The sequence below is a fragment of the Octopus bimaculoides genome, chromosome 23 (genome assembly GCF_046866305.1).
Source record: "Octopus bimaculoides isolate indiv1 chromosome 23, ASM4686630v1, whole genome shotgun sequence".
NCBI classification, from domain to species: domain Eukaryota; kingdom Metazoa; phylum Mollusca; class Cephalopoda; order Octopoda; family Octopodidae; genus Octopus; species Octopus bimaculoides.
The window spans coordinates 19,108,579-19,120,173 of NC_142950.1; the positions used below are offsets into that span (position 1 = coordinate 19,108,579).

Below are 11,595 nucleotides of genomic sequence, written 5' to 3' on the forward strand. Positions count from 1 at the left end.
CGATCACCACTGGTATTACTTATTATTATTATTATCATCATCATTATTATTATTAGAAACACTGCCCTTCGAACAGTTTTCCGCTAGATTGTCACGATTGCTTCTATCTATCTATCTATCTATCTATCTATCTATCTATCTATCTATCTATCTATCTATCTTTCATTATAGTAGTATCTATAGAAGACCCGTGGGATTATTATTTATATGGACTTAAAGATTGATTGCAATTTAGCATATAATTTACTTATTGCAGTTTATTATTAATACCGATACAATGTATATTGGTTTATATGTCTCTTTGTTTCGTTTTATTAAAGTTAGTGTTTAATCCTGCCTATATATTGATTGATTGAAATAATGCGGTTATTAAGCTGTTACTTTTATATTACACTACAGAAGACGGTAGGAATTATAATTTTTGTATGACTTAATAGAGTTGTCGCTGTTTAGTTACGTATTTAAGAGGGATTGTAATTCACTGACTGAATTTATTTATCGATACGATTGTACATAGGATAAAAGTGGTTTCTTTGGTTTGTTTGTTCCCAAACAACACTTATTTTAGTGCTGTTGACACCGCCGGATCGAATGGTACTGCCCAGGTGTCGAAACCTAATGATATCCGTGAGGCAGCTGATGATGGAGGTATGTTGGATTGTTGGTATGCCTGTGGAATAGTATTATAACACATCCTTTTGATGTGTGATTTATTTATAAACAGAGTAGTACGGATAATACTGGTAAGACAGTAAGACGTTCAGTTACTTCACTTGATTTTCATTTACTTTTTTTTTTATCCCTAAACTTGAAGACTACCCCCTAACCGTAACCCTAAAACCCTAACCCTAACACCCTAGTGAAAATCGTGCGGGTGTTAATCTGAAAAACTACCCACATTTGTAATGAAGTTCAGTGATTTTGCAATGTGTTGTCCTGTCGGTCAAACTAAAGCGTGAATGTTCTGAGACGCCTTATGGGAGTCAAGAAACAAAAGGAAAATAGTGTAATAGATGCTTTTAAAAAGAAAAAAGGATTTTATCCCTTATATGTATACTGTTAAGTATCTATGCGTTGAATAAAATCTATCTTTCTACTTGTACTACCATACATTTCAGCGCTTCGAAAAACAAACTTGTTTGTTTACATACAGCGTAACTAAAACAAAAGTTTAATCTATGACATTGTATGCATAAGAGAAAGTAGGAGTTATCATTCGTAAGCGTTCATAAGAGAAAGTAGGAGTTGAAAGGATTTGTAAAGGTCGTAGAAAGAGGAAATTTAGGTTTTATTAGGGGGGGGGGATGTTATTTATATATATATAATATATACATACATACATACATACATACATATATATATATATATATATATATATATATATATATATATATATATATATATATATATATATATATATATTATAGTATAGATTACTTGTTGGAGGTAAGGCGGGAAGGAGAGGAGGAAGCTATATATACATGATCTGTAGAAAAGGCATAGGTAGAAACTTCATAAAATGCACCCAATGTAAGCTTTGGACACATAAAAGGTGCAGCAAAATCATAGGAAGGTTAATAAGGAAACTAACTTTTGTATGTGGAAGATGCACAGGTACAATAAACGCTGAAAATGTGCAGAAAATAGACTCTATCAACTGCCAGGAAATCAAGCTAGAGGTAGTAGAAAGCTTCCATTATCTAGGTGTCCAAGTTAGTGGAGGTGGATGCTCCGAGAGCATAACTGTGAGAATAAGATTAGGCTGGGCAAAGCTCAGAGAGCTCCTAATTCTGCTGGCCTCTCTCTCAGAGTGAAAAGCAGATGGTATGATGCCTGTGTGCGAACAGCTATGCTACGTGACAGTGAAACATGGGCTGTGACAGCCAAGGACATGCATAGGCATGAAAGAAATTGAAGCTAGTATGCTTCGCTGGATGTGCAATGTCCGTGTGCATGTTCGACAGAGTGTAAACATCTTGAGAGAAAAGTTAGGCTTAGGACGCATCAGATATGGTATGCAAAAGAGACGACTGCACTGGTATGGTCATGTGATGTGTATGGGCGAGGACAGCTGTGTAAAGAATTGCCGATCTCTTACTGTGGAGGAAACCTGTGGTACATGAAGATATGGGACGAAGTGGTGAAGCATGATCTTCGAACTTTGAGCCTCAAGAGACAATGAGTAGCGACCGAGACCTTTAACGCTATGCTGTGCTTGAGAAAACCCGTCAAGCCAAGTGAAATCGTAGTCATGACTGATGCTAGTGTCAAGTAACTGGCACCTGTGCCACCTTTCGAGCGTTGGACCTTACAGAGGCAGAGTGGCTGAGTTCTTTTGAGTGTTGGGCCTCACGGAGGCAATGATCGAGACATTTTTGCATTATGTCGTGTTTGAGAAGAAGACTCATCAAGCCGAGCAAAATCGCAGTCATGGCAGATACTGGTTTCACACAAATGACACCCGTGCCGGTGGCACGTAAAAGCACCCATTGCACTCTCAGAGTGGTTGGCGTTAAGAACGGCATCCAGCCATAGAAAACTATGCTAAATCAGACTGGAGTCTGGTGCAAACTGTCCAACCCATGCCAGTATGGACAACGAACGTTAAATGGTGATGATTATGATGATGACACACACAAACATACGGCCAGCTTCTTTCAGTTTCCGTTTATCAAATCCACTCATAAGGCTTTGGTCAGCTTAGGTCCAAGGCATTTGCACCAGGAACCGCGTTGTGGTACTGAATCCAAGACCACATGGTTAGGAAGTGAGCTTCCACATAGACGATTGTTCCTTCACACCATAGTACTGCCCTTGTGGCAATGTTTAAAACATTTACCAAGGGGATTGGTGGAATGGGTGAATCGTTACGGGCGTTAGAAAAAATACTTCATGGTATTTGATCCGGGTCATTATTTGTTTGTTCAAATCCCATCGAAGTCAATTTCACCTTTTATTCCTTTGTGGCTCATAAAGCGAAGTAGACTGGTAAATGGTATCGACTAACAACCTCCCCTCAAAATTGCTGACTTTGTGCCTTAATTTAGTAACCATTAATTTCCACAATAGCATCAGGAGTTTCAGATTTTGGTCAACAACCTTTTTCAAGATTGTTGAAAGTAGAAATTCTTTCCAGATTATCTCTTAATCTTGATAAGTGTTTCCAAACCATGTTGAGAAATTCATTTGGTTCTCACAAGAGTCAGAAACATTCTAAAATTCTTCAATGTCCAACCTTATTATATTACTCTGAGAAACCCAGACACATTTGAAATGTGGTAAATGGTTTTGATGATGGGTGTTTTTGGGTGGAAATGGAAGATCTTAGAAAGTCACTTGTTATTAACCCTTCAGTATTCAGATTATTCTATCAAATGTAACACTTATTTATACACATTGTTTTGAATTTACCGTGTGTTGTTTTGTAGCTTTGAGATTTCGATTGAATGACAATCGAAATCTGAAAATTGGTTATGTTGACGCAGTTTTCCATGCTTATTCCTGTGAAGCCATGAACTTCTGGAGAAGTTTTAAAATTCGGGGTTTTAAGATACGGACAGTCCGAATCTACCATTCGTTTCTCTTTATAACTTTCAAATAATTTTTTAAATACTTCAAAATCAAAATTGCTTAAATATGTGTGCCAGAAACAGTAGTTAAAAATTAGGAAATAGATTTTAAAATTAAGGAAATAGATTTATTATGATTGACTTTATTCCATTATTCTAATATCTTCTGAAACTTATACATATACATGTATAAATGCATACAGAAACATACAAATATATATACATTTTTACAGAGTTAGTTTTATATACAACCTTGTATATATATAAATATTTCGACATATCTACACTATTGTGCCCCAATGATTTGCTTCTTCATAACTTTGAGAAAATTAAATATTTCTTTTCTACAAATATGCTTCAAATCGTGTAGATTCCGATTAAATTGAAATTCATAGTGAAACCCGTTTGTCCCTAAAGGAGTTTCAGAAAATTCACACCGTTAGGCTTTGTTGTATATCTATATACATAAATATGTAAAAGTGTCTGTGTGTGTGTGTGTCCTGTACCGTCCAACCGATTTTAATGATTTTTGGCACATAGATAGATTACATGCCCTGAAGTTCAAATAAGGCCTGAGTTTTTGGAAAACTCGATAATGCTCAGTTGGCATCGATTTTTGTGAGCTCAATCAAGCGTTTGAATGGAAATTCCCATAACGATTTTATTTTTCCTGTAGCTTTTGCATTTTTTGTCCGATTTTGATGAAAATCGATGAATAAGCGAGGCTCATGGCAGTGAGTTGATGTCAGTATGGTTGCATTAAGAGGAGAGAAATAAACAAACATCACTCTCAATGGGTCGAAGTACACCCAAAAGTTTGACTGTGATTTCAGACGGTCCAGTATTTAGGAGTATGTCAAAAGCGTTAACCGGGTAAAATCCCTGCCGAACCAGGGCACGGGGAACGTAGAAAATTTCAATACAAGGTCAGAGGTGGGCTTAACTTCAACACGGAAAACACGCGCAACGCCGGGTCCAACAGCTATATATATATATATATATATATATATATATATATATATATATACGTGGGTGTATACGTATTGCTTTAATTATATCTTTATACACGCACACACACAAAAAAACTGGCACACTATCGGTTACGACAATCACAAATATCCAAAACTTCTTCACCACTCTTCCAACTTCATTTTTCTCTTAAAAAGAAGGCTTTCATCTATTTGGACTATATGTCGTACCACTGTACGGCTGTCTGTCTGCTAACATTGCTGACGGACATACAGCATGTCACTGGCATTTCACATATATATTCCAGGATTATGTGAAACATTGTGAAGACCGTCAATTGACTTTCTTCCCAAAAAGTATTAAAAGCAATTGCAGTGTGAAAGGTGTTTATAAGCCATATAAAAACCCACAAAAATCGTGAACAGTTGGCGGTTTCAAGGTGACGAAAATAGTTTGACAAATGAAATTTAAATGTTGAAGTGAATCTAACGGTTTTTGTGTGTTTTTAAATGGCTTATAAACATCCTCCCCGCTGCAATTGTTTTTGTTTCAGCACACGATCTTAGATCAAGTCAATTGCTATGCTAGTACATCTCCGTAATTTCGAAAGTATTAAAAAATTATTTGGAAATCATAAAGAGAAACGAATAGTAGATCCGGACTGTCCGTATTTTAAAATCACGCAAAAAACCCTCAAAAAACAAATGGGGGCGGGGAGGGAGATTTTTCTTGGCTCAGTGGGTCTTCTTCTCAAGCACAACGTAATGCCAAAGGTCTCTGTCATTGCCTCCGTGAGACCCAACATTCGAAGGAGCTCAACCACCTTGCCTCCATGTTCGAGAAGTGCATTTTACGTGCCACCTGCACGGGTGTCGGTTATGTAACACCAGCATCAGTCACAACTGCGATTTCACTTAGCTTGACGAGTCTTCTCAAGCACAGCATATCGCCAAATGTCTCGGTCACTAGTCATTGCCTCTGTGAGGCCCAAAGTTTGGAGATCATGTTTCACCTGGGTCTACCTCTACGAAAGGTTCCCGTCACAGCTATCTTCGCCCATACGCATCACATGACCATACCAGCGCACTCGTCTCTCTTGCACGCCACATCTGATGCCTCTTATGCCCAATTTTTCTCTCAAGATGCTTACACTCTGTCGAACATGCACACTGTGCACATCCAGTGCACATTGCATATCCAGTGCACATTGTACATCCAATGCACATTGCACATCCAATGCACATTGCACATCTAGTGCACATTGCACATCCAGTGAAGCATACTGGTTTCAATTCTTTCAAGTCTACGCATGCCGTTGGCTGTCACAGCCCATGTTTCACTGCCACGTAGCATAGCTGTTAGCATACAGGCATCATACAATCTGCCTTTAACTCAGAGAGAGGCACTTTGTTGCCAGCAGAGGAAGGAACTCTCTGAACTTTGTCTCATAGCATCCGCCTCCACTACTAACTTTGTCACCTAGATAACGGAAGCTATCTACTACCTCTGGCTTGACTCACTGGCAGTTGATGGAGTCTATTTTCTGCTCATTTTCAGCGTTTATTGTACCTGTGCATCTTCCACATGAAAAAAGCTAGTTTCTCTATTAACCTTCCTCTGATGTTACTGCACCTTTTATATCTCCAAAGCTTACATCGGATGCATCTTATGGAGTTTCTACCTACGCCTTTTTTACAGATCGAGTAGGGCCTTCTATCTGAAGGGATTTGTGATTTGTCTGCCTTCCTACTTACTAAGACTTTGGTTTTTGCTAGGTTAAGTCTAAGGCCCTTCGGTTCTAGACCTTGTTTTCATACTTGGAACTTCTCTAGTTCTGGTAGTGATTCAGTAACAAGAGCAAGGTCATCAGCATAGAGGAGCTCTCATGGGTAGCCAGTCTTCAATTCCTCTGCTGTTGCCAGGAGGACTATGATGAACAAGAGAGTGCTTAGGATCGATGCTTGGTGAACCACTACTTGCACCCTGAATTCTTCGCTGTTCTCATTGTCAACCCTCACCTTACTAACAAGCATCCCTGTACATAACTTGTACAGCTCTCACCAACCACACGTCTATCTCTAGTTTCCGCATTGACCACCAGATAAGGGATAGGGGGATCCTGTCAAAGGCTTTCTCCAAGTCAACTAAAGCCAAATACAGAAGTTTGTCTTTGGCTAGATATTTCCCCTGCAGCTGCTTTACTAGAAATACAGCATTAGTGGTGCTTCTCCCTGGTACAAAACAAAACTGCATCTCGTCTAGGCTAACTTTCTCCCTAATTATTTGGGCTATGACTATCTCCGTAACTTTCATCTCCTAATCCAACAATTTGATATCTCTGTAATTATTTCTATCTAATGCATCACCTTTACCTTTGTAGCAGTTGACTATGATGCTGCTATACCAGTCATTAGGTATGACTCCTTCATGAATCACTTGATTTACAATGACTAGACCATTACCTACAACGCCAGATATTTTAAGCATCTCAGCGGTGATTCCTGACAGGCTGGGCGCTCTCCCTGTCTTCATTTCCTTAATTGCTTTATCTACCAAAATACTGTCGAATCGGGTAGCTGGTCCTTCAATTGGGGAAATACTTGGCAGACTCTCCTCCTCCCATTCGTTCTCTACATTCAGCAGTCTTTCATAAAGGAATTTCCAAGCCTCTTTCTTTGCAGACTCATTAAATGCAAGTGCACCGTCATCCATGCGGACACATTTCTCTCCTATGACATCACAATTTTCTCTCACACACTGTCTTCCAGTCTGAAACACTTCAGTTCTTTGGTCCTCACGTCGGTGAAAATAGGCAAACATGCTCTGTTCTGCTCCTCCATTGCCTAGATATACTTGTCTCCTAGATTCCCTTCTGGCTATCTGATACAGCTCCCTGCTACCCCCACTCTTCCAGGTCTTCCAGGCCTGTTTCCTTGCTCTAATGGCCCTGTCTACGGCAACGTTCCACCACCACATTACCCTAGGTCTGGATGGGACTTTGCACCAGCTACAGATTTGGTTTGTGGCACTCAGCAACCTGTCCCGAAGGAATTTCCAGTTGCCCTCTATGTCACAAGTCTGTAGCTCCTCCTCCCTCTCATCAAACTTTTCAAATAGGATGTTCCTAAATCTCTGACCATATGATGGGTCTTTAAGCTTCCAAATCCTTGTTTTCCAGATTGGTCTGCTTCTGGGCATCTTTCTGGCCTGGAGTCTAAAGTCACCAATGACTAGTCTATGCTGGGAGATACATTCTTCACCAGGGACAGTCTTCGCATTTAAGAACAACCATGCATCCTGCCGCCTGGTGAGAATGTAATCGATATGGCTAGCGTAGCCACCTGATTGATAGGTTATCAGGCGGCTCGTCGGCTTCCTGAAGTTGGTGTTGCAGATCAATGGGTTATTTGAATCACAGAACTCCAGTAGCCTTGTTCTCTTTTCGTTTCGGGGACAAATTCTATGGCCCTTATGTACACTATGGAAAATACCAGGCCGCCAACCGACATGCCCATTAAAATCCCCAGTTACGAAGATGAGATCCTTCCTATGCAGAAGAATATCATAGAAATAGTCCTTCTGTTCATTTAGTAGGCTCGCTTGTGGGGCATAGACAGAGATAATTGACGCTACACTATTCTGCAAGACTAGCTTGAGCTTAAGCACTCTATCGCACACTCTGACTATCTCTATGACTTTTTCTCTGCAAGAAGTATGCCCACACCACCTACCCCATCACTGTTACCTTCCCAGAAAATTTTATACCTATGTGTCTTACCTGTGAGGAATTTGGTTGAAGCTCCTCTCCACCTTACTTCTTGAATACAGCATACATCAACACGTTTCCATTTAAGCATCTCAACAATCTCGCTAGACCTACCTTTCAATGTGCCTACATTGACAGTGCCAACCCGGAGAACTGAGAAAGGGACGTGGGAGAGAACATGGGTAGGTATTGGGCAGTGATCGTTTGGTAAGAGACATATGACATCAGTTAGTCTCGCTTTAACCAACCATTATTCAAACGTGTTAAAATTGTTGTCCCTATTGGTGGTAAATAGTGTTGTAAATGTAAGCATTACTGCTGCATATATATATATATATATATATATATATATATATATATATATTTAAGTGTGTGTGTGTGTGTGTATAAAATACATATATATACACTTCTTTTTTTTACGACAGTTTTGCAAAAATATTTCTGACTGGAAATATCATACATGCATTGAGTTATGATTTTATGCACCCAACAATGTCTGATTTTTAAGGTGAAACTATTGCTAATGTTTACATTAGCAACAGTTTTACCTTAAAAATCAGGCATTGAAATGGAATGGAAAAACTAATTTTTCGTTTTCCAAAAGAATCAACATTTTGGACTTACGACACTTTTGGATAATAACAATGATATATATATATATATATATATATATATATATATATATATATATATATGTGAATAAAAATAAAAATAAAAAATATTAAAAAAAGGGTATTGTATGATCTTGTATAGAGGAATATATTATTTAAAAGAGTTCCAACTCTGTCTGTTTTTTATGTTTTATTTATATCCTTATAAAATTAATGTGGGATATAGAATATGGAATATATAATATAAATAGTAAAATGAAATGAAGTATTGAATGTCTTATTGAATATATGAAATATTGAGTATTAAATATAGAGTATTAAATATATAAGAGCTAGTATACTTTCATATACTTTCATATAAGAGCTAGTATACTTTAAATATATAAGAGCTAGTATACTTTCATGCCTACTGTAGCAGACTGGCTGTTCTTTTGTCATTTATACCTATTCCTTTGGACAGCAGCAGTAGGTGTTTGGCTATTTTTAGAAATGATGACATTTGAGAGATTTTTTGTGTTTTAGTTATAGGGATAAGATTTTTAAACCCCAAGTAAGATTAATTTAATCATTGTTTGTTAAGAGTGGGTTTGAATTTCTTAATAAAGTCCTTTTCTTTGCGTTTCTCTCAATTTCATTCAAGTTGTAAAGTTTATGGAATGGAAATATCATAAAAGTTTCACGACCACATGTTGCCAGATGGTTACTCAGTGGTATTTGGCAGACCTCTGGGTTTTTAATCTGTTGTCGATGCACACGTGAGTGTTTCGATAGTGCATTACCTGTCTGGCCAACGTACAGCTCTTCACAATTAGGGCATTTGATGCAGTAGATTAGATTTCTACTTTTGCAGTTCATGTTCGCATTGGTGAATATTTTCCCTGTTTTTGTGTTCATATATGGGCCGGTATGGATTGATCGGCATGTGCCGCATCGGCTATCATTGCATTTGGATACAGTGAATGTTTGATTTTTGTTGCTGAGGTCAAACCTTGCCTTTGTTAATAGTTTTTTCAAGTTTTTAGGTTGTCTCTTACTGAGAGTTATACTTTGATCTGTAATGATATTTCTCAATTCCTTACTTTGTGCAAGGATCGGTAAGTTCGCTTTAGCGATATTGAAGATGTTCTGGTGGCATGGATTTTGAGTCACTATAAATGGTATGATTTTTTCTTGTTTTTTCTTTGCGGTGTCCTCAGTTGTTTGGGTATTTTCGAAGCCCGCTGAATACCATTTTCTATAAGTAGTGACGGGTACTTTTGCTTGAGCAGAAATTCTTTCAGTTCCATCAGGCGCTGATTTCTGGTCTTTAGATCCTCTACAATAGTACAGATTCTTCTGGCTAAGCAGTATGGGATGTTGCGTTTTCTATGGGGTGGATGGCACGATTTAAAATTCAAGTATTGGTGTGTATCTGTGTGCTTATAATATATATCTGTGGTAATGGCGGTGTTCTTTTTAACTACCATTATATCTAGAAATGGTAATTTGGTACTGCTCATCTCCTTTGTAAATTGGATGGATGGGTGTAGGTTGTTCAGGAGGGTGTTGAATTCTTCCACAGTGTTTGAAATCTCAAATTAACTCCACAAAGCAACAAACCACAAAAATTAAATTAAATGGTTTTTCACCAAAAAATGGTAAACCTATAAATTTTTCCCCCTCACAGAGGACAACAGTTCAAATCCCACCCCCGTTAGGGGGAGGGGCACAAAAATTAGTCTACAAAGACTAAACACAGTTCAACAATTTTTTTAAAATGTCCGTAAAAAATATTGCCACAATGGCCAAACAAATATTAATTAACAATTTTTATTCCCCGGTAAAATCGGAAAATAGTAGTTCGAACAGAGTCCAACAATAACAATGGTAACAATCCAACAATAAAACAGAAATCCAACGAAATAGTAGTAAAATATCCTACCAGTAGAACGGGAAGCAAGCTTCTGACCACACAGCTACAAAGAGAGAGAGAGAGAGAGAGAGAGAGAAAACAAACTGAGAAGAAGAAGAGAGAGAGAGAGAGAGAGAGAGAGAGAGAAAGAGGGAGAGATGAAGACATATATACACACGTAAATATGCATGCGTACGCTCACACACATATATAAAATTAGATATGGTAATCTTTAGGTGGCTACTCCTATACAGTTTACTTGGTAATCCTCTTATAAGTATAATGAAATTTAGGCTTTACTGAAGAGGCCTTATAAAGCCTAAACATGTTTTGAACTGTCCCTGATGTTTGCAGTAATATTCAAAATGATAAAAATAACATTTCTAACGTTCTCTCCCTCCCCTCATCCACATTGAGATTAAATGTTTTAATTGTCATTGAATAATAATATATTTAATTCCAATTAAATATGTTCATATTCAATGACTTAACAAGTGATTTTCATGCAGACGGCGTCTCTGAGAAATCTCCCACGTGCTTACATACATACATACATATATACACACACACATATATATATATATATATATATATATATATATATATATATATATATATATATATAACAAATAATAAATGAGTATATGCATATATACGTACAGGTATGTGCATACCTACGTCTACCTGTATATATAGATGCATATCTGGGTACAGGACATTGCAAACAAAACGTAGACAAGAAAATAATAATAACCAGAGTACAGAAAACACACAAGTCGCATAGAGAAC

At 37.7% G+C, this 11,595-nt stretch overlaps 1 protein-coding gene across 1 annotated transcript in view; it reads left to right on the forward strand.

Moving 5' to 3' along the window:
* The window catches only part of LOC106867817 (uncharacterized), a 110,713-nt gene that overhangs the window by 78,141 nt on the left and 20,977 nt on the right, over positions 1-11,595 (forward strand). The gene's annotated exons all lie outside the window — the stretch shown is intronic.